Source organism: Crinia signifera, chromosome 4 (assembly GCF_055691185.1).
Source record: "Crinia signifera chromosome 4, ASM5569118v1, whole genome shotgun sequence".
NCBI lineage: Eukaryota > Metazoa > Chordata > Amphibia > Anura > Myobatrachidae > Crinia > Crinia signifera.
The window spans coordinates 62,828,657-62,852,600 of NC_139220.1; positions in this window are offsets into that span (position 1 = coordinate 62,828,657).

The window sequence follows — 23,944 nt, forward strand, 5'->3', positions numbered from 1 at the left end:
CATAGAACACAGGGTTCCATTCATAGAACACAGGGTTCTATACATAGAACACAAGGTTTTATTCATAGAACACATGGTTATATTTATAGATCACGGGTGGTTTTCATTCAGAGAACACATAATTTCATTAATAAAACACAGGGTTCTATTCATAGAACACAGGGTTCCATTTATAGAACACAGGGTTCTATTCATAGAACACAAGGTTGTATTCATAGAACAGATGGTTATATTTATAGATCACGGGTGGTTTCCATTCAGAGAACACATGGTTTCATTCATAAAACACAGGGTTCTATTCATAGAACACAGGGTTCCATTCATAGAACACAGGGTTCTATTAATAGAACACAAGGTTGTATTCATAGAAAACATGGTTATATTTATAGATTACGGGTGTTTTCCATTCAGAGAACACATAATTTAATTCATAAAACACAGGGTTCTATTCATAGAACACAGGGTTCCATTTGTAGAACACAGGGTTCTATTCATAGAACACAGGGTTTTATTCATAGAAAAGATGGTTATATTTATAGATCACGGGTGGTTTCCATTCAGAGAACACATGGTTTCATTCATAAAACACAGGGTTCTATTCATAGAACACAGGGTTCCATTCATAGAACACAGGGTTCTATTAATACAACACAAGGTTTTATTCATAGAACACATGGTTATATTTATAGATCACGGGTGGTTTCCATTCAGAGAACACATAATTTAATTCATAAAACACAGGGTTCTATTCATAGAACACAGGGTTCCATTTATAGAACACAGGGTTCTATTCATAGAACACAAGGTTTTATTCATAGAACAGATAGTTATATTTATAGATCACGGGTGGTTTCCATTCAGAGAACACATAATTTCATTCCTAAAACACAGTGTTCTATTCATAGAACACAGGGTTCCATTTATAGAACACAGGGTTCTATTCATAGAACACATGGGGCGAAATGTAATAGGGTGTGATTTTTTAGACATGTGCGATTTTTGGTCAAAAACGGCCGAAATCGCACATTTTCCGAAAATCGCACATTTAATAGGTTGAAAATCGCGGTAAAAATCGCACTTTTTTACCGCGAAATCGCACTTTTAGAAGTGCGATTTTTAGTCACATTTCAATTCGCATCCAGATGTTTTCCCATTATAAAGTATACAACTCGCAAATGTAATAGGGTGCGATTTTTGGTCAATGTTACCAAAAATCGCAAAAAAAATAGACCAGGTTCTGACAGGCGAATTTGACAGAACCATGCACAGATCATTGAGATCTGTGCATGGCTCTGTTAATAAAAATGTGTAAAAGTGTTTTTATAAAAAAAAAACGGCGTGGGGTCCCCCCTCCTAAGCATAACCAGCCCCGGGCTCATTGAGCCGGACCTGGTTCCAAAAATACGGGGGGACAAAAAGCATAGGGGTCCCCCGTATTTCTGAAACCAGCCCCGGACTCTTGGACCGGTCCTGGTTCCAAAAATACGGGGGACAAAAAATCTGGGGGTCCCCCGTATTTTGAAACCAGCACCGGGCTCCAACAGCCCGCGGTGTCATGCCACAGCCGGGGGACACTTTTTATACAAGGTCCCCTGGCCAAAACATGAGCACCGTGGCTGGTCAGCCTTGGACGGGGTACCTGGAGGAGTGGGGACCCCCCCAATAAAGGGGTCCCCCCCCCCCAGGCTTCACCCGTCCAGGGCTGAAGCCCGGGGCTGTCACCGGCGTCCGTGGCCAGTGGACGCCGGCCTGATAGGGTATAATCCATCATACATATCATTACATTGCTTTTTACCGGCGAACTACAAGTGCCAGCAGACCTCCCCCGCATGCTGGGACTTGGAGAACCACAAGTCCCAGCATGCGGGGCATTAATGGGCCCGCTGGGACTTGTAGTCCACCTGTAAAAAGAATGTTTATAAAAAACACACACACAGAGAAGTACAAGTTTATTACACACACACACCTCACTTTTACACCAGCGTTACTTACCATTCCTGGATCCAGCGCTGGTCTGGCTGCTTCACAGCCGGCTCCCCCCGCACTGACAGGCAGCGGGGAGAACCGGCTGTCTCCGTTGCTTCTAACAGCCTCTGTAGCGCTGTCCGAGTGCTACAGAGGCTGAGAGCGTGATTGGCTGAGCTACAGTATGCGTCTCCATGGAGACGCATAGCTCAGCCAATCAGGACTGCCGGTGACAGCCCCGGGCTTCAGCCCTGGACGGGTGAAGCCTGGGGGGGGGGGACCCCTTTATTGGGGGGGTCCCCACTCCTCCAGGTACCCCGTCCAAGGCTGACCAGCCACGGTGCTCATGTTTTGGCCGGGGGACCTTGTATAAAAAGTGTCCCCCGGCTGTGGCATGACACCGCGGGCTGTTGGAGCCCGGTGCTGGTTTCAAAATACGGGGGACCCCCAGATTTTTTGTCCCCCGTATTTTTGGAACCAGGACCGGTCCAAGAGTCCGGGGCTGGTTTCAGAAATACGGGGGACCCCTATGCTTTTTGTCCCCCCGTATTTTTGGAACCAGGTCCGGCTCAATGAGCCCGGGGCTGGTTATGCTTAGGAGGGGGGACCCCACGCCGTTTTTTTTTAACTTTTTTTTTTTGGAACAAAATCGCATTTATGAAAATGCGCACATTTTCATGACTGAAAATGCGCACATTTTCATGACTAAAAATCGCGGCAAATCGCGGCAAATCGCATTTTTTGCCGCTAATTCGCATCTCATTACATATGCGAATTCGCGGCAAAAAACGCGATTTTTAAAGGTGCGATTTGGTGCGATTTTTTTTTAGTCTAAAAATCGCACCCTATTACATTTCGCCCAAGGTTTTATTCATAGAACAGATGGTTATATTTATAGATCACGGGTGGTTCCCATTCAGAGAACACAAGGTTTCATTCATAAAACACAGGGTTCTATTCATAGAACACATGGTTCCATTCATAGAACACAGGGTTCTATTAATAGAACACAAGGTTTTATTCATAGAACACATGGTTATATTTATAGATCACGGGTGGTTTCCATTCAGAGAACACATAATTTCATTCATAAAACACAGGGTTCTATTCATAGAACACAGGGTTCCATTTATAGAACACAGGGTTCTATTCATAGAACACAAGGTTTTATTCATAGAACAGATGGTTATATTTATAGATCACGGGTGGTTTCCATTCAGAGAACTCATGGTTTCATTCATAAAACACAGGGTTCTATTCATAGAACACAGGGTTCCATTCATAGAACACAGGGTTCTATTAATAGAACACAAGGTTTTATTCATAGAACACATGGTTATATTTATAGATCACGGGTGGTTTCCATTCAGAGAACACATAATTTCATTCATAAAACACAGGGTTCTATTCATAGAACACAGGGTTCCATTTATAGAACACAGAGTTCTATTCATAGAACACAAGGTTTTATTTATAGAACAGATGGTTATATTTATAGATCACGGGTGGTTTCCATTCAGAGAACACATGGTTTCATTCATAAAACCCTGGGTTCTATTCATAGAACACAGGGTTACATTCATAGAACACAGGGTTCTATACATAGAACACAAGGTTTTATTCATAGAACACATGGTTATATTTATAGATCACGGGTGGTTTCCATTCAGAGAACACATAATTTCATTAATAAAACACAGGGTTCTATTCATAGAACACAGGGTTCCATTTATAGAACACAGGGTTCTATTAATAGAACACAAGGTTTTATTCATAGAACACATGGTTATTTTTATAGATCATGGGTGGTTTCCATTCAGAGAACACTTAATTTCATTCATAAAACACAGGGTTCTATTCATAGAACACAGGGTTCCATTCATAGAACACAGGGTTCTATTAATAGAACACAAGGTTTTATTCATAGAACACATGGTTATATTTATAGATCATGGCTGGTTTCCATTCAGAGAACACTTAATTTCATTCATAAAACAGGGTTCTATTCATAGAACACAGGGTTCCATTCATAGAACACAGGGTTCTATTCATAGAACACAAGGTTTTATTCATAGAACAGATGGTTATATTTATAGATCACGGGTGGTTTCCATTCAGAGAACACATGGTTTCATTCATAAAACCCAGGGTTCTATTCATAGAACACAGGGTTCCATTCATAGAACACAGGGTTCTATACATAGAACACAAGGTTTTATTCATAGAACACATGGTTATATTTATAGATCACGGGTGGTTTCCATTCAGAGAACACTGAATTTCATTCATAAAACACAGGGTTCTATTCATAGAACACAGGGTTCCATTCATAGAACACAAGGTTTTATTCATAGAACAGATGGTTATATTTATAGATCACGGGTGGTTTCCATTCAGAGAACACATGGTTTCATTCATAAAACACATGGTTCTATTCATAGAACACAGGGTTCCATTCATAGAACACAGGGTTCTATTAATAGAACACAAGGTTTTATTCATAGAACACATGGTTATATTTATAGATCATGGGTGGTTTCCATTCAGAGAACACATGGTTTCATTCATAAAACACATGGTTCTATTCATAGAACACAGGGTTCCATTCATAGAACACAGGGTTCTATTAATAGAACACAAGGTTTTATTCATAGAACACATGGTTATATTTATAGATCACGGGTGGTTTCCATTCAGAGAACACATAATTTCATTCATAAAACACAGGGTTCTATTCATAGAACACAGGGTTCCATTTATAGAACACAGGGTTCTATTCATAGAACACAAGGTTTTATTCATAGAACAGATGGTTATATTTATAGATCACGGGTGGTTTCCATTCAGAGAACACATGGTTTCATTCATAAAACACAGGGTTCTATTCATAGAACACAGGGTTCCATTCATAGAACACAGGGTTCTATTAATAGAACACAAGGTTTTATTCATAGAACACATGGTTATATTTATAGATCACGGGTGGTTTCCATTCAAAGAACACATAATTTCATTAATAAAACACAGGGTTCTATTCATAGAACACAGGGTTCCATTCATAGAACACAGGGTTCTATTAATAGAACACAAGGTTTTATTCATAGAACACATGGTTATATTTATAGATCATGGGTGGTTTCCATTCAGAGAACACTTAATTTCATTCATAAAACACAGGGTTCTATTCATAGAACACAGGGTTCCATTCATAGAACACAGGGTTCTATTCATAGAACACAAGGTTTTATTCATAGAACAGATGGTTATATTTATAGATCACGGGTGGTTTCCATTCAGAGAACACATAATTTCATTCATAAAACACAGGGTTCTATTCATAGAACACAGGGTGCCATTCATAGAACACAGGGTTCTATTAATAGAACACAAGGTTTTATTCATAGAACACATGGTTATATTTATAGATCACCGGTGGTTTCCATTCAGAGAACACAAAATTTCATTCCTAAAACACAGTGTTCTATTCATAGAACACATGGTTCCATTTATAGAACACAGGGTTCTATTCATAGAACACAAGGTTTTATTCATAGAATAGATGGTTATATTTATAGATCACGGGTGGTTTCCATTCAGAGAACACATGGTTTCATTCATAAAACACAGGGTTCTATTCATAGAACACAGGGTTCCATTCATAGAACACAGGGTTCTATTCATAGAACACAAGGTTTTATTCATAGAACAGATGGTTATATTTATAGATCACGGGTGGTTTCCATTCAGAGAACACATAATTTCATTCATAAAACACAGGGTTCTATTCATAGAACACAGGGTGCCATTCATAGAACACAGGGTTCTATTAATAGAACACAAGGTTTTATTCATAGAACACATGGTTATATTTATAGATCACGGGTGGTTTCCATTCAGAGAACACATAATTTCATTCCTAAAACACAGTGTTCTATTCATAGAACACATGGTTCCATTTATAGAACACAGGGTTCTATTCATAGAACACAAGGTTTTATTCATAGAACAGATGGTTATATTTATAGATCACGGGTGGTTTCCATTCAGAGAACACATGGTTTCATTCATAAAACACAGGGTTCTATTCATAGAACACAGGGTTCCATTCATAGAACACAGGGTTCTATACATAGAACACAAGGTTTTATTCATAGAACACATGGTTATATTTATAGATTACGGGTGGTTTTCATTCAGAGAACACATGATTTCATTAATAAAACACAGGGTTCTATTCATAGAACACAGGGTTCCATTTATAGAACACAGGGTTCTATTCATAGAACACAAGGTTGTATTCATAGAACAGATGGTTATATTTATAGATCACGGGTGGTTTCCATTCAGAGAACACATGGTTTCATTCATAAAACACAGGGTTCTATTCATAGAACACAGGGTTCCATTCATAGAACACAGGGTTCTATTAATAGAACACAAGGTTGTATTCATAGAAAACATGGTTATTTTTATAGATTACGGGTGTTTTCCATTCAGAGAACACATAATTTAATTCATAAAACACAGGGTTCTATTCATAGAACACAGGGTTCCATTTGTAGAACACAGGGTTCTATTCATAGAACAGAGGGTTTTATTCATAGAAAAGATGGTTATATTTATAGATCACGGGTGGTTTCCATTCAGAGAACACATGGTTTCATTCATAAAACACAGGGTTCTATTCATAGAACACAGGGTTCCATTCATAGAACACAGGGTTCTATTAATACAACACAAGGTTTTATTCATAGAACACATGGTTATATTTATAGATCACGGGTGGTTTCCATTCAGAGAACACATAATTTCATTCATAAAACACAGGGTTCTATTCATAGAACACAGGGTTCCATTTATAGAACACAGGGTTCTATTCATAGAACACAAGGTTTTATTCATAGAACAGATAGTTATATTTATAGATCACGGGTGGTTTCCATTCAGAGAACACATAATTTCATTCCTAAAACACAGTGTTCTATTCATAGAACACAGGGTTCCATTTATAGAACACAGGGTTCTATTCATAGAACACAAGGTTTTATTCATAGAACAGATGGTTATATTTATAGATCACGGGTGGTTCCCATTCAGAGAACACAAGGTTTCATTCATAAAACACAGGGTTCTATTCATAGAACACATGGTTCCATTCATAGAACACAGGGTTCTATTAATAGAACACAAGGTTTTATTCATAGAACACATGGTTATATTTATATATCACGGGTGGTTTCCATTCAGAGAACACATAATTTCATTCATAAAACACAGGGTTCTATTCATAGAACACAGGGTTCCATTTATAGAACTCAGAGTTCTATTCATAGAACACAAGGTTTTATTCATAGAACAGATGGTTATATTTATAGATCACGGGTGGTTTCCATTCAGAGAACACATGGTTTCATTCATAAAATCCTGGGTTCTATTCATAGAACACAGGGTTACATTTATAGAACACAGGGTTCTATACATAGAACACAAGGTTTTATTCATAGAACACATGGTTATATTTATAGATCACGGGTGGTTTCCATTCAGAGAACACATAATTTCATTCATAAAACACAGGGTTCTATTCATAGAACACAGGGTTCCATTTATAGAACACAGGGTTCTATTAATAGAACACAAGGTTTTATTCATAGAACACATGGTTATTTTTATAGATCATGGGTGGTTTCCATTCAGAGAACACTTAATTTAATTCATAAAACACAGGGTTCTATTCATAGAACACAGGGTTCCATTCATAGAACACAGGGTTCTATTAATAGAACACAAGGTTTTATTCATAGAACACATGGTTATATTTATAGATCATGGCTGGTTTCCATTCAGAGAACACTTAATTTCATTCATAAAACAGGGTTCTATTCATAGAACACAGGGTTCCATTCATAGAACACAGGGTTCTATTCATAGAACACAAGGTTTTATTCATAGAACAGATGGTTATATTTAAAGATCACGGGTGGTTTCCATTCAGAGAACACATGGTTTCATTCATAAAACACAGGGTTCTATTCATAGAACACAGGGTTCCATTCATAGAACACAGGGTTCTATTAATAGAACACAAGGTTTTATTCATAGAACACATGGTTATATTTATAGATCACGGGTGGTTTCCATTCAGAGAACACATAATTTCATTCATAAAACACAGGGTTCTATTCATAGAACACAGGGTTCCATTTATAGAACACAGAGTTCTATTCATAGAACACAAGGTTTTATTCATAGAACAGATGGTTATATTTATAGATCACGGGTGGTTTCCATTCAGAGAACACATGGTTTCATTCATAAAACCCTGGGTTCTATTCATAGAACCCAGGGTTACATTCATAGAACACAGGGTTCTATACATAGAACACAAGGTTTTATTCATAGAACACATGGTTATATTTATAGATCACGGGTGGTTTCCATTCAGAGAACACATAATTTCATTCCTAAAACACAGTGTTCTATTCATAGAACACAGGGTTCCATTTATAGAACACAGGGTTCTATTCATAGAACACAAGGTTTTATTCATAGAATAGATGGTTATATTTATAGATCACGGGTGGTTTCCATTCAGAGAACACATGGTTTCATTCATAAAACACAGGGTTCTATTCATAGAACACAGGGTTCCATTCATAGAACACAGGGTTCTATTAATAGAACACAAGGTTTTATTCATAGAACACATGGTTATATTTATAGATCACGGGTGGTTTCCATTCAGAGAACACATAATTTCATTCCTAAAACACAGTGTTCTATTCATAGAACACAGGGTTCCATTTATAGAACACAGGGTTCTATTCATAGAACACAAGGTTTTATTCATAGAACAGATGGTTATATTTATAGATCACGGGTGGTTTCCATTAAGAGAACACATGGTTTCATTCATAAAACACAGGGTTCTATTCATAGAACACAGGGTTCCATTCATAGAACACAGGGTTCTATTAATAGAACACAAGGTTTTATTCATAGAACACATGGTTATATTTATAGATCACGGGTGGTTTCCATTCAGAGAACACATAATTTAATTCATAAAACACAGGGTTCTATTCATAGAACACAGGGTGCCATTCATAGAACACAGGGTTCTATTAATAGAACAAAAGGTTTTATTCATAGAACACATGGTTATATTTATAGATCGCGGGTGGTTTCCATTCAGAGAACACATAATTTCATTTCTAAAACACAGTGTTCTATTCATAGAACACAGGGTTCCATTTATAGAACACAGGGTTCTATTCATAGAACACAAGGTTTTATTCATAGAATAGATGGTTATATTTATAGATCACGGGTGGTTTCCATTCAGAGAACACATGGTTTCATTCATAAAACACAGGGTTCTATTCATAGAACACAGGGTTCCATTCATAGAACACAGGGTTCTATTAATAGAACACAAGGTTTTATTCATAGAACACATGGTTATATTTAAAGATCACGGGTGGTTTCCATTCAGAGAACACATAATTTCATTCATAAAACACAGGGTTCTATTCATAGAACACAGGGTTCCATTTATAGAACACAGGGTTCTATTCATAGAACACAAGGTTTTATTCATAGAACAGATGGTTATATTTATAGATCACGGGTGGTTTCCATTCAGAGAACTCATGGTTTCATTCATAAAACACAGGGTTCTATTCATAGAACACAGGGTTCCATTCATAGAACACAGGGTTCTATTAATAGAACACAAGGTTTTAGTCATAGAACACATGGTTATATTTATAGATCACGGGTGGTTTCCATTCAGAGAACACATAATTTCATTCCTAAAACACAGTGTTCTATTCATAGAACACAGGGTTCCATTTATAGAACACAGAGTTATATTCATAGAACACAAGGTTTTATTCATAGAACAGATGGTTATATTTATAGATCACGGGTGGTTTCCATTCAGAGAACACATGGTTTCATTCATAAAACCCTGGGTTCTATTCATAGAACCCAGGGTTACATTCATAGAACACAGGGTTCTATACATAGAACACAAGGTTTTATTCATAGAACACATGGTAATATTTATAGATCACGGGTGGTTTCCATTCAGAGAACACATAATTTCATTAATAAAACACAGGGTTCTATTCATAGAACACAGGGTTCCATTTATAGAACACAGGGTTCTATTAATAGAACACAAGGTTTTATTCATAGAACACATGGTTATATTTATAGATCATGGGTGGTTTCCATTCAGAGAACACTTAATTTCATTCATAAAACACAGGGTTCTCTTCATAGAACACAGGGTTCCATTCATAGAACACAGGGTTCTATTCATAGAACACAAGGTTTTATTCATAGAACAGATGGTTATATTTAAAGATCACGGGTGGTTTCCATTCAGAGAACACATGGTTTCATTCATAAAACCCAGGGTTCTATTCATAGAACACAGGGTTCCATTCATAGAACACAGGGTTCTATACATAGAACACAAGGTTTTATTCATAGAACACATGGTTATATTTATAGATCACGGGTGGTTTCCATTCAGAGAACACATAATTTCATTAATAAAACACAGGGTTCTATTCATAGAACACAGGGTTCCATTCATAGAACACAGGGTTCTATTAATAGAACACAAGGTTTTATTCATAGAACACATGGTTATATTTATAGATCATGGGTGGTTTCCATTCAGAGAACACTTAATTTCATTCATAAAACACAGGGTTCTATTCATAGAACACAGGGTTCCATTCATAGAACACAGGGTTCCATTCATAGAACACAGAGTTCTATTCATAGAACACAAGGTTTTATTCATAGAACAGATGGTTCTATTTATAGATCACGGGTGGTTTCCATTCAGAGAACACATGGTTTCATTCATAAAACACAGGGTTCTATTCATAGAACACAGGGTTCCATTCATAGAACACAGAGTTCTATTAATAGAACACAAGGTTTTATTCATAGAACACATGGTTATATTTATAGATCATGGGTGGTTTCCATTCAGAGAACACATAATTTCATTAATAAAACACAGGGTTCTATTCATAGAACACAGGGTTCCATTTATAGAACACAGGGTTCTATTCATAGAACACAAGGTTGTATTCATAGAACAGATGGTTATATTTATAGATCACGGGTGGTTTCCATTCAGAGAACACATGGTTTCATTCATAAAACACAGGGTTCTATTCATAGAACACAGGGTTCCATTCATAGAACACAGGGTTCTATTAATAGAACACAAGGTTGTATTCATAGAAAACATGGTTATATTTATAGATTACGGGTGTTTTCCATTCAGAGAACACATAATTTAATTCATAAAACACAGGGTTCTATTCATAGAACACAGGGTTCCATTTGTAGAACACAGGGTTCTATTCATAGAACACAGGGTTTTATTCATAGAAAAGATGGTTATATTTATAGATCACGGGTGGTTTCCATTCAGAGAACACATGGTTTCATTCATAAAACACAGGGTTCTATTCATAGAACACAGGGTTCCATTCATAGAACACAGGGTTCTATTAATACAACACAAGGTTTTATTCATAGAACACATGGTTATATTTATAGATCACAGGTGGTTTCCATTCAGAGAACACATAATTTAATTCATAAAACACAGGGTTCTATTCATAGAACACAGGGTTCCATTTATAGAACACAGGGTTCTATTCATAGAACACAAGGTTTTATTCATAGAACAGATAGTTATATTTATAGATCACGGGTGGTTTCCATTCAGAGAACACATAATTTCATTCCTAAAACACAGTGTTCTATTCATAGAACACAGGGTTCCATTTATAGAACACAGGGTTCTATTCATAGAACACAAGGTTTTATTCATAGAACAGATGGTTATATTTATAGATCACGGGTGGTTCCCATTCAGAGAACACAAGGTTTCATTCATAAAACACAGGGTTCTATTCATAGAACACATGGTTCCATTCATAGAACACAGGGTTCTATTAATAGAACACAAGGTTTTATTCATAGAACACATGGTTATATTTATAGATCACGGGTGGTTTCCATTCAGAGAACACATAATTTCATTCATAAAACACAGGGTTCTATTCATAGAACACAGGGTTCCATTTATAGAACACAGGGTTCTATTCATAGAACACAAGGTTTTATTCATAGAACAGATGGTTATATTTATAGATCACGGGTGGTTTCCATTCAGAGAACTCATGGTTTCATTCATAAAACACAGGGTTCTATTCATAGAACACAGGGTTCCATTCATAGAACACAGGGTTCTATTAATAGAACACAAGGTTTTATTCATAGAACACATGGTTATATTTATAGATCACGGGTGGTTTCCATTCAGAGAACACATAATTTCATTCATAAAACACAGGGTTCTATTCATAGAACACAGGGTTCCATTTATAGAACACAGAGTTCTATTCATAGAACACAAGGTTTTATTCATAGAACAGATGGTTATATTTATAGATCACGGGTGGTTTCCATTCAGAGAACACATGGTTTCATTCATAAAACCCTGGGTTCTATTCATAGAACACAGGGTTACATTCATAGAACACAGGGTTCTATACATAGAACACAAGGTTTTATTCATAGAACACATGGTTATATTTATAGATCACGGGTGGTTTCCATTCAGAGAACACATAATTTCATTAATAAAACACAGGGTTCTATTCATAGAACACAGGGTTCCATTTATAGAACACAGGGTTCTATTAATAGAACACAAGGTTTTATTCATAGAACACATGGTTATTTTTATAGATCATGGGTGGTTTCCATTCAGAGAACACTTAATTTCATTCATAAAACACAGGGTTCTATTCATAGAACACAGGGTTCCATTCATAGAACACAGGGTTCTATTAATAGAACACAAGGTTTTATTCATAGAACACATGGTTATATTTATAGATCATGGCTGGTTTCCATTCAGAGAACACTTAATTTCATTCATAAAACAGGGTTCTATTCATAGAACACAGGGTTCCATTCATAGAACACAGGGTTCTATTCATAGAACACAAGGTTTTATTCATAGAACAGATGGTTATATTTATAGATCACGGGTGGTTTCCATTCAGAGAACACATGGTTTCATTCATAAAACCCAGGGTTCTATTCATAGAACACAGGGTTCCATTCATAGAACACAGGGTTCTATACATAGAACACAAGGTTTTATTCATAGAACACATGGTTATATTTATAGATCACGGGTGGTTTCCATTCAGAGAACACTGAATTTCATTCATAAAACACAGGGTTCTATTCATAGAACACAGGGTTCCATTCATAGAACACAGGGTTCCATTCATAGAACACAAGGTTTTATTCATAGAACAGATGGTTATATTTATAGATCACGGGTGGTTTCCATTCAGAGAACACATGGTTTCATTCATAAAACACATGGTTCTATTCATAGAACACAGGGTTCCATTCATAGAACACAGGGTTCTATTAATAGAACACAATGTTTTATTCATAGAACACATGGTTATATTTATAGATCATGGGTGGTTTCCATTCAGAGAACACATGGTTTCATTCATAAAACACAGGGTTCTATTCATAGAACACAGGGTTCCATTCATAGAACACAGGGTTCTATTAATAGAACACAAGGTTTTATTCATAGAGCACATGGTTATATTTATAGATCACGGGTGGTTTCCATTCAGAGAACACATAATTTCATTCATAAAACACAGGGTTCTATTCATAGAACACAGGGTTCCATTTATAGAACACAGGGTTCTATTCATAGAACACAAGGTTTTATTCATAGAACAGATGGTTATATTTATAGATCACGGGTGGTTTCCATTCAGAGAACACATGGTTTCATTCATAAAACACAGGGTTCTATTCATAGAACACAGGGTTCCATTCATAGAACACAGGGTTCTATTAATAGAACACAAGGTTTTATTCATAGAACACATGGTTATATTTATAGATCAAGGGTGGTTTCCATTCAAAGAACACATAATTTCATTAATAAAACACAGGGTTCTATTCATAGAACACAGGGTTCCATTCATAGAACACAGGGTTCTATTAATAGAACACAAGGTTTTATTCATAGAACACATGGTTATATTTATAGATCACGGGTGGTTTCCATTCAGAGAACACATAATTTCATTAATAAAACACAGGGTTCTATTCATAGAACACAGGGTTCCATTTATAGAACACAGGGTTCTATTAATAGAACACAAGGTTTTATTCATAGAACACATGGTTATTTTTATAGATCATGGGTGGTTTCCATTCAGAGAACACTTAATTTCATTCATAAAACACAGGGTTCTATTCATAGAACACAGGGTTCCATTCATAGAACACAGGGTTCTATTAATAGAACACAAGGTTTTATTCATAGAAAACATGGTTATATTTATAGATTACGGGTGTTTTCCATTCAGAGAACACATAATTTAATTCATAAAACACAGGGTTCTATTCATAGAACACAGGGTTCCATTTGTAGAACACAGGGTTCTATTCATAGAACACAGGGTTTTATTCATAGAAAAGATGGTTATATTTATAGATCACGGGTGGTTTCCATTCAGAGAACACATGGTTTCATTCATAAAACACAGGGTTCTATTCATAGAACACAGGGTTCCATTCATAGAACACAGGGTTCTATTAATACAACACAAGGTTTTATTCATAGAACACATGGTTATATTTATAGATCACGGGTGGTTTCCATTCAGAGAACACATAATTTAATTCATAAAACACAGGGTTCTATTCATAGAACACAGGGTTCCATTTATAGAACACAGGGTTCTATTCATAGAACACAAGGTTTTATTCATAGAACAGATAGTTATATTTATAGATCACGGGTGGTTTCCATTCAGAGAACACATAATTTCATTCCTAAAACACAGTGTTCTATTCATAGAACACAGGGTTCCATTTATAGAACACAGGGTTCTATTCATAGAACACAAGGTTTTATTCATAGAACAGATGGTTATATTTATAGATCACGGGTGGTTCCCATTCAGAGAACACAAGGTTTCATTCATAAAACACAGGGTTCTATTCATAGAACACATGGTTCCATTCATAGAACACAGGGTTCTATTAATAGAACACAAGGTTTTATTCATAGAACACATGGTTATATTTATAGATCACGGGTGGTTTCCATTCAGAGAACACATAATTTCATTCATAAAACACAGGGTTCTATTCATAGAACACAGGGTTCCATTTATAGAACACAGGGTTCTATTCATAGAACACAAGGTTTTATTCATAGAACAGATGGTTATATTTATAGATCACGGGTGGTTTCCATTCAGAGAACTCATGGTTTCATTCATAAAACACAGGGTTCTATTCATAGAACACAGGGTTCCATTCATAGAACACAGGGTTCTATTAATAGAACACAAGGTTTTATTCATAGAACACATGGTTATATTTATAGATCACGGGTGGTTTCCATTCAGAGAACACATAATTTCATTCATAAAACACAGGGTTCTATTCATAGAACACAGGGTTCCATTTATAGAACACAGAGTTCTATTCATAGAACACAAGGTTTTATTCATAGAACAGATGGTTATATTTATAGATCACGGGTGGTTTCCATTCAGAGAACACATGGTTTCATTCATAAAACCCTGGGTTCTATTCATAGAACACAGGGTTACATTCATAGAACACAGGGTTCTATACATAGAACACAAGGTTTTATTCATAGAACACATGGTTATATTTATAGATCACGGGTGGTTTCCATTCAGAGAACACATAATTTCATTAATAAAACACAGGGTTCTATTCATAGAACACAGGGTTCCATTTATAGAACACAGGGTTCTATTAATAGAACACAAGGTTTTATTCATAGAACACATGGTTATTTTTATAGATCATGGGTGGTTTCCATTCAGAGAACACTTAATTTCATTCATAAAACACAGGGTTCTATTCATAGAACACAGGGTTCCATTCATAGAACACAGGGTTCTATTAATAGAACACAAGGTTTTATTCATAGAACACATGGTTATATTTATAGATCATGGCTGGTTTCCATTCAGAGAACACTTAATTTCATTCATAAAACAGGGTTCTATTCATAGAACACAGGGTTCCATTCATAGAACACAGGGTTCTATTAATAGAACACAAGGTTTTATTCATAGAACAGATGGTTATATTTATAGATCACGGGTGGTTTCCATTCAGAGAACACATAATTTCATTAATAAAACCCAGGGTTCTATTCATAGAACACAGGGTTCCATTCATAGAACACAGGGTTCTATACATAGAACACAAGGTTTTATTCATAGAACACATGGTTATTTTTATAGATCATGGGTGGTTTCCATTCAGAGAACACTTAATTTCATTCATAAAACACAGGGTTCTATTCATAGAACACAGGGTTCCATTCATAGAACACAGGGTTCTATTAATAGAACACAAGGTTTTATTCATAGAACACATGGTTATATTTATAGATCATGGCTGGTTTCCATTCAGAGAACACTTAATTTCATTCATAAAACAGGGTTCTATTCATAGAACACAGGGTTCCATTCATAGAACACAGGGTTCTATTCATAGAACACAAGGTTTTATTCATAGAACAGATGGTTATATTTATAGATCACGGGTGGTTTCCATTCAGAGAACACATGGTTTCATTCATAAAACCCAGGGTTCTATTCATAGAACACAGGGTTCCATTCATAGAACACAGGGTTCTATACATAGAACACAAGGTTTTATTCATAGAACACATGGTTATATTTATAGATCACGGGTGGTTTCCATTCAGAGAACACTTAATTTCATTCATAAAACACAGGGTTCTATTCATAGAACACAGGGTTCCATTCATAGAACACAAGGTTTTATTCATAGAACAGATGGTTATATTTATAGATCACGGGTGGTTTCCATTCAGAGAACACATGGTTTCATTCATAAAACACATGGTTCTATTCATAGAACACAGGGTTCCATTCATAGAACACAGGGTTCTATTAATAGAACACAAGGTTTTATTCATAGAACACATGGTTATATTTATAGATCATGGGTGGTTTCCATTCAGAGAACACATAATTTCATTCCTAAAACACAGTGTTCTATTCATAGAACACAGGGTTCCATTTATAGAACACAGGGTTCTATTCATAGAACACAAGGTTTTATTCATAGAACAGATGGTTATATTTATAGATCACGGGTGGTTTCCATTCAGAGAACACATGGTTTCATTCATAAAACACAGGGTTCTATTCATAGAACACAGGGTTCCATTCATAGAACACAGGGTTCTATTAATAGAACACAAGGTTTTATTCATAGAACACATGGTTATATTTATAGATCACGGGTGGTTTCCATTCAGAGAACACATAATTTCATTCATAAAACACAGGGTTCTATTCATAGAACACAGGGTTCCATTTATAGAACACAGGGTTCTATTCATAGAACACAAGGTTTTATTCATAGAACAGATGGTTATATTTATAGATCACGGGTGGTTTCCATTCAGAGAACACATGGTTTCATTCATAAAACACAGGGTTCTATTCATAGAACACAGGGTTCCATTCATAGAACACAGGGTTCTATTAATAGAACACAAGGTTTTATTCATAGAACACATGGTTATATTTATAGATCACGGGTGGTTTCCATTCAAAGAACACATAATTTCATTAATAAAACACAGGGTTCTATTCATAGAACACAGGGTTCCATTCATAGAACACAGGGTTCTATTAATAGAACACAAGGTTTTATTCATAGAACACATGGTTATATTTATAGATCATGGGTGGTTTCCATTCAGAGAACACTTAATTTCATTCATAAAACACAGGGTTCTATTCATAGAACACAGGGTTCCATTCATAGAACACAGGGTTCTATTCATAGAACACAAGGTTTTATTCATAGAATAGATGGTTATATTTATAGATCACGGGTGGTTTCCATTCAGAGAACACATGGTTTCATTCATAAAACACAGGGTTCTATTCATAGAACACAGGGTTCCATTCATAGAACACAGGGTTCTATTAATAGAACACAAGGTTTTATTCATAGAACACATGGTTATATTTAAAGATCACGGGTGGTTTCCATTCAGAGAACACATAATTTCATTCATAAAACACAGGGTTCTATTCATAGAACACAGGGTTCCATTTATAGAACACAGGGTTCTATTCATAGAACACAAGGTTTTATTCATAGAACAGATGGTTATATTTATAGATCACGGGTGGTTTCCATTCAGAGAACTCATGGTTTCATTCATAAAACACAGGGTTCTATTCATAGAACACAGGGTTCCATTCATAGAACACAGGGTTCTATTAATAGAACACAAGGTTTTAGTCATAGAACACATGGTTATATTTATAGATCACGGGTGGTTTCCATTCAGAGAACACATAATTTCATTCCTAAAACACAGTGTTCTATTCATAGAACACAGGGTTCCATTTATAGAACACAGAGTTATATTCATAGAACACAAGGTTTTATTCATAGAACAGATGGTTATATTTATAGATCACGGGTGGTTTCCATTCAGAGAACACATGGTTTCATTCATAAAACCCTGGGTTCTATTCATAGAACCCAGGGTTACATTCATAGAACACAGGGTTCTATACATAGAACACAAGGTTTTATTCATAGAACACATGGTAATATTTATAGATCACGGGTGGTTTCCATTCAGAGAACACATAATTTCATTAATAAAACACAGGGTTCTATTCATAGAACACAGGGTTCCATTTATAGAACACAGGGTTCTATTAATAGAACACAAGGTTTTATTCATAGAACACATGGTTATATTTATAGATCATGGGTGGTTTCCATTCAGAGAACACTTAATTTCATTCATAAAACACAGGGTTCTCTTCATAGAACACAGGGTTCCATTCATAGAACACAGGGTTCTATTCATAGAACACAAGGTTTTATTCATAGAACAGATGGTTATATTTAAAGATCACGGGTGGTTTCCATTCAGAGAACACATGGTTTCATTCATAAAACCCAGGGTTCTATTCATAGAACACAGGGTTCCATTCATAGAACACAGGGTTCTATACATAGAACACAAGGTTTTATTCATAGAACACATGGTTATATTTATAGATCACGGGTGGTTTCCATTCAGAGAACACATAATTTCATTAATAAAACACATGGTTCTATTCATAGAACACAGGGTTCCATTCATAGAACACAGGGTTCTATTAATAGAACACAAGGTTTTATTCATAGAACACATGGTTATATTTATAGATCATGGGTGGTTTCCATTCAGAGAACACTTAATTTCATTCATAAAACACAGGGTTCTATTCATAGAACACAGGGTTCCATTCATAGAACACAGGGTTCCATTCATAGAACACAGAGTTCTATTCATAGAACACAAGGTTTTATTCATAGAACAGATGGTTCTATTTATAGATCACGGGTGGTTTCCATTCAGAGAACACATGGTTTCATTCATAAAACACAGGGTTCTATTCATAGAACACAGGGTTCCATTCATAGAACACAGAGTTCTATTAATAGAACACAAGGTTTTATTCATAGAACACATGGTTATATTTATAGATCATGGGTGGTTTCCATTCAGAGAACACATAATTTCATTAATAAAACACAGGGTTCTATTCATAGAACACAGGGTTCCATTTATAGAACACAGGGTTCTATTCATAGAACACAAGGTTGTATTCATAGAACAGATGGTTATATTTATAGATCACGGGTGGTTTCCATTCAGAGAACACATGGTTTCATTCATAAAACACAGGGTTCTATTCATAGAACACAGGGTTCCATTCATAGAACACAGGGTTCTATTAATAGAACACAAGGTTGTATTCATAGAAAACATGGTTATATTTATAGATTACGGGTGTTTTCCATTCAGAGAACACATAATTTAATTCATAAAACACAGGGTTCTATTCATAGAACACAGGGTTCCATTTGTAGAACACAGGGTTCTATTCATAGAACACAGGGTTTTATTCATAGAAAAGATGGTTATATTTATAGATCACGGGTGGTTTCCATTCAGAGAACACATGGTTTCATTCATAAAACACAGGGTTCTATTCATAGAACACAGGGTTCCATTCATAGAACACAGGGTTCTATTAATACAACACAAGGTTTTATTCATAGAACACATGGTTATATTTATAGATCACAGGTGGTTTCCATTCAGAGAACACATAATTTAATTCATAAAACACAGGGTTCTATTCATAGAACACAGGGTTCCATTTATAGAACACAGGGTTCTATTCATAGAACACAAGGTTTTATTCATAGAACAGATAGTTATATTTATAGATCACGGGTGGTTTCCATTCAGAGAACACATAATTTCATTCCTAAAACACAGTGTTCTATTCATAGAACACAGGGTTCCATTTATAGAACACAGGGTTCTATTCATAGAACACAAGGTTTTATTCATAGAACAGATGGTTATATTTATAGATCACGGGTGGTTCCCATTCAGAGAACACAAGGTTTCATTCATAAAACACAGGGTTCTATTCATAGAACACATGGTTCCATTCATAGAACACAGGGTTCTATTAATAGAACACAAGGTTTTATTCATAGAACACATGGTTATATTTATAGATCACGGGTGGTTTCCATTCAGAGAACACATAATTTCATTCATAAAACACAGGGTTCTATTCATAGAACACAGGGTTCCATTTATAGAACACAGGGTTCTATTCATAGAACACAAGGTTTTATTCATAGAACAGATGGTTATATTTATAGATCACGGGTGGTTTCCATTCAGAGAACTCATGGTTTCATTCATAAAACACAGGGTTCTATTCATAGAACACAGGGTTCCATTCATAGAACACAGGGTTCTATTAATAGAACACAAGGTTTTATTCATAGAACACATGGTTATATTTATAGATCACGGGTGGTTTCCATTCAGAGAACACATAATTTCATTCATAAAACACAGGGTTCTATTCATAGAACACAGGGTTCCATTTATAGAACACAGAGTTCTATTCATAGAACACAAGGTTTTATTCATAGAACAGATGGTTATATTTATAGATCACGGGTGGTTTCCATTCAGAGAACACATGGTTTCATTCATAAAACCCTGGGTTCTATTCATAGAACACAGGGTTACATTCATAGAACACAGGGTTCTATACATAGAACACAAGGTTTTATTCATAGAACACATGGTTATATTTATAGATCACGGGTGGTTTCCATTCAGAGAACACATAATTTCATTAATAAAACACAGGGTTCTATTCATAGAACACAGGGTTCCATTTATAGAACACAGGGTTCTATTAATAGAACACAAGGTTTTATTCATAGAACACATGGTTATTTTTATAGATCATGGGTGGTTTCCATTCAGAGAACACTTAATTTCATTCATAAAACACAGGGTTCTATTCATAGAACACAGGGTTCCATTCATAGAACACAGGGTTCTATTAATAGAACACAAGGTTTTATTCATAGAACACATGGTTATATTTATAGATCATGGCTGGTTTCCATTCAGAGAACACTTAATTTCATTCATAAAACAGGGTTCTATTCATAGAACACAGGGTTCCATTCATAGAACACAGGGTTCTATTCATAGAACACAAGGTTTTATTCATAGAACAGATGGTTATATTTATAGATCACGGGTGGTTTCCATTCAGAGAACACATGGTTTCATTCATAAAACCCAGGGTTCTATTCATAGAACACAGGGTTCCATTCATAGAACACAGGGTTCTATACATAGAACACAAGGTTTTATTCATAGAACACATGGTTATATTTATAGATCACGGGTGGTTTCCATTCAGAGAACACTGAATTTCATTCATAAAACACAGGGTTCTATTCATAGAACACAGGGTTCCATTCATAGAACACAGGGTTCCATTCATAGAACACAAGGTTTTATTCATAGAACAGATGGTTATATTTATAGATCACGGGTGGTTTCCATTCAGAGAACACATGGTTTCATTCATAAAACACATGGTTCTATTCATAGAACACAGGGTTCCATTCATAGAACACAGGGTTCTATTAATAGAACACAATGTTTTATTCATAGAACACATGGTTATATTTATAGATCATGGGTGGTTTCCATTCAGAGAACACATGGTTTCATTCATAAAACACAGGGTTCTATTCATAGAACACAGGGTTCCATTCATAGAACACAGGGTTCTATTAATAGAACACAAGGTTTTATTCATAGAGCACATGGTTATATTTATAGATCACGGGTGGTTTCCATTCAGAGAACACATAATTTCATTCATAAAACACAGGGTTCTATTCATAGAACACAGGGTTCCATTTATAGAACACAGGGTTCTATTCATAGAACACAAGGTTTTATTCATAGAACAGATGGTTATATTTATAGATCACGGGTGGTTTCCATTCAGAGAACACATGGTTTCATTCATAAAACACAGGGTTCTATTCATAGAACACAGGGTTCCATTCATAGAACACAGGGTTCTATTAATAGAACACAAGGTTTTATTCATAGAACACATGGTTATATTTATAGATCAAGGGTGGTTTCCATTCAAAGAACACATAATTTCATTAATAAAACACAGGGTTCTATTCATAGAACACAGGGTTCCATTCATAGAACACAGGGTTCTATTAATAGAACACAAGGTTTTATTCATAGAACACATGGTTATATTTATAGATCACGGGTGGTTTCCATTCAGAGAACACATAATTTCATTAATAAAACACAGGGTTCTATTCATAGAACACAGGGTTCCATTTATAGAACACAGGGTTCTATTAATAGAACACAAGGTTTTATTCATAGAACACATGGTTATTTTTATAGATCATGGGTGGTTTCCATTCAGAGAACACTTAATTTCATTCATAAAACACAGGGTTCTATTCATAGAACACAGGGTTCCATTCATAGAACACAGGGTTCTATTAATAGAACACAAGGTTTTATTCATAGAAAACATGGTTATATTTATAGATTACGGGTGTTTTCCATTCAGAGAACACATAATTTAATTCATAAAACACAGGGTTCTATTCATAGAACACAGGGTTCCATTTGTAGAACACAGGGTTCTATTCATAGAACACAGGGTTTTATTCATAGAAAAGATGGTTATATTTATAGATCACGGGTGGTTTCCATTCAGAGAACACATGGTTTCATTCATAAAACACAGGGTTCTATTCATAGAACACAGGGTTCCATTCATAGAACACAGGGTTCTATTAATACAACACAAGGTTTTATTCATAGAACACATGGTTATATTTATAGATCACGGGTGGTTTCCATTCAGAGAACACATAATTTAATTCATAAAACACAGGGTTCTATTCATAGAACACAGGGTTCCATTTATAGAACACAGGGTTCTATTCATAGAACACAAGGTTTTATTCATAGAACAGATAGTTATATTTATAGATCACGGGTGGTTTCCATTCAGAGAACACATAATTTCATTCCTAAAACACAGTGTTCTATTCATAGAACACAGGGTTCCATTTATAGAACACAGGGTTCTATTCATAGAACACAAGGTTTTATTCATAGAACAGATGGTTATATTTATAGATCACGGGTGGTTCCCATTCAGAGAACACAAGGTTTCATTCATAAAACACAGGGTTCTATTCATAGAACACATGGTTCCATTCATAGAACACAGGGTTCTATTAATAGAACACAAGGTTTTATTCATAGAACACATGGTTATATTTATAGATCACGGGTGGTTTCCATTCAGAGAACACATAATTTCATTCATAAAACACAGGGTTCTATTCATAGAACACAGGGTTCCATTTATAGAACACA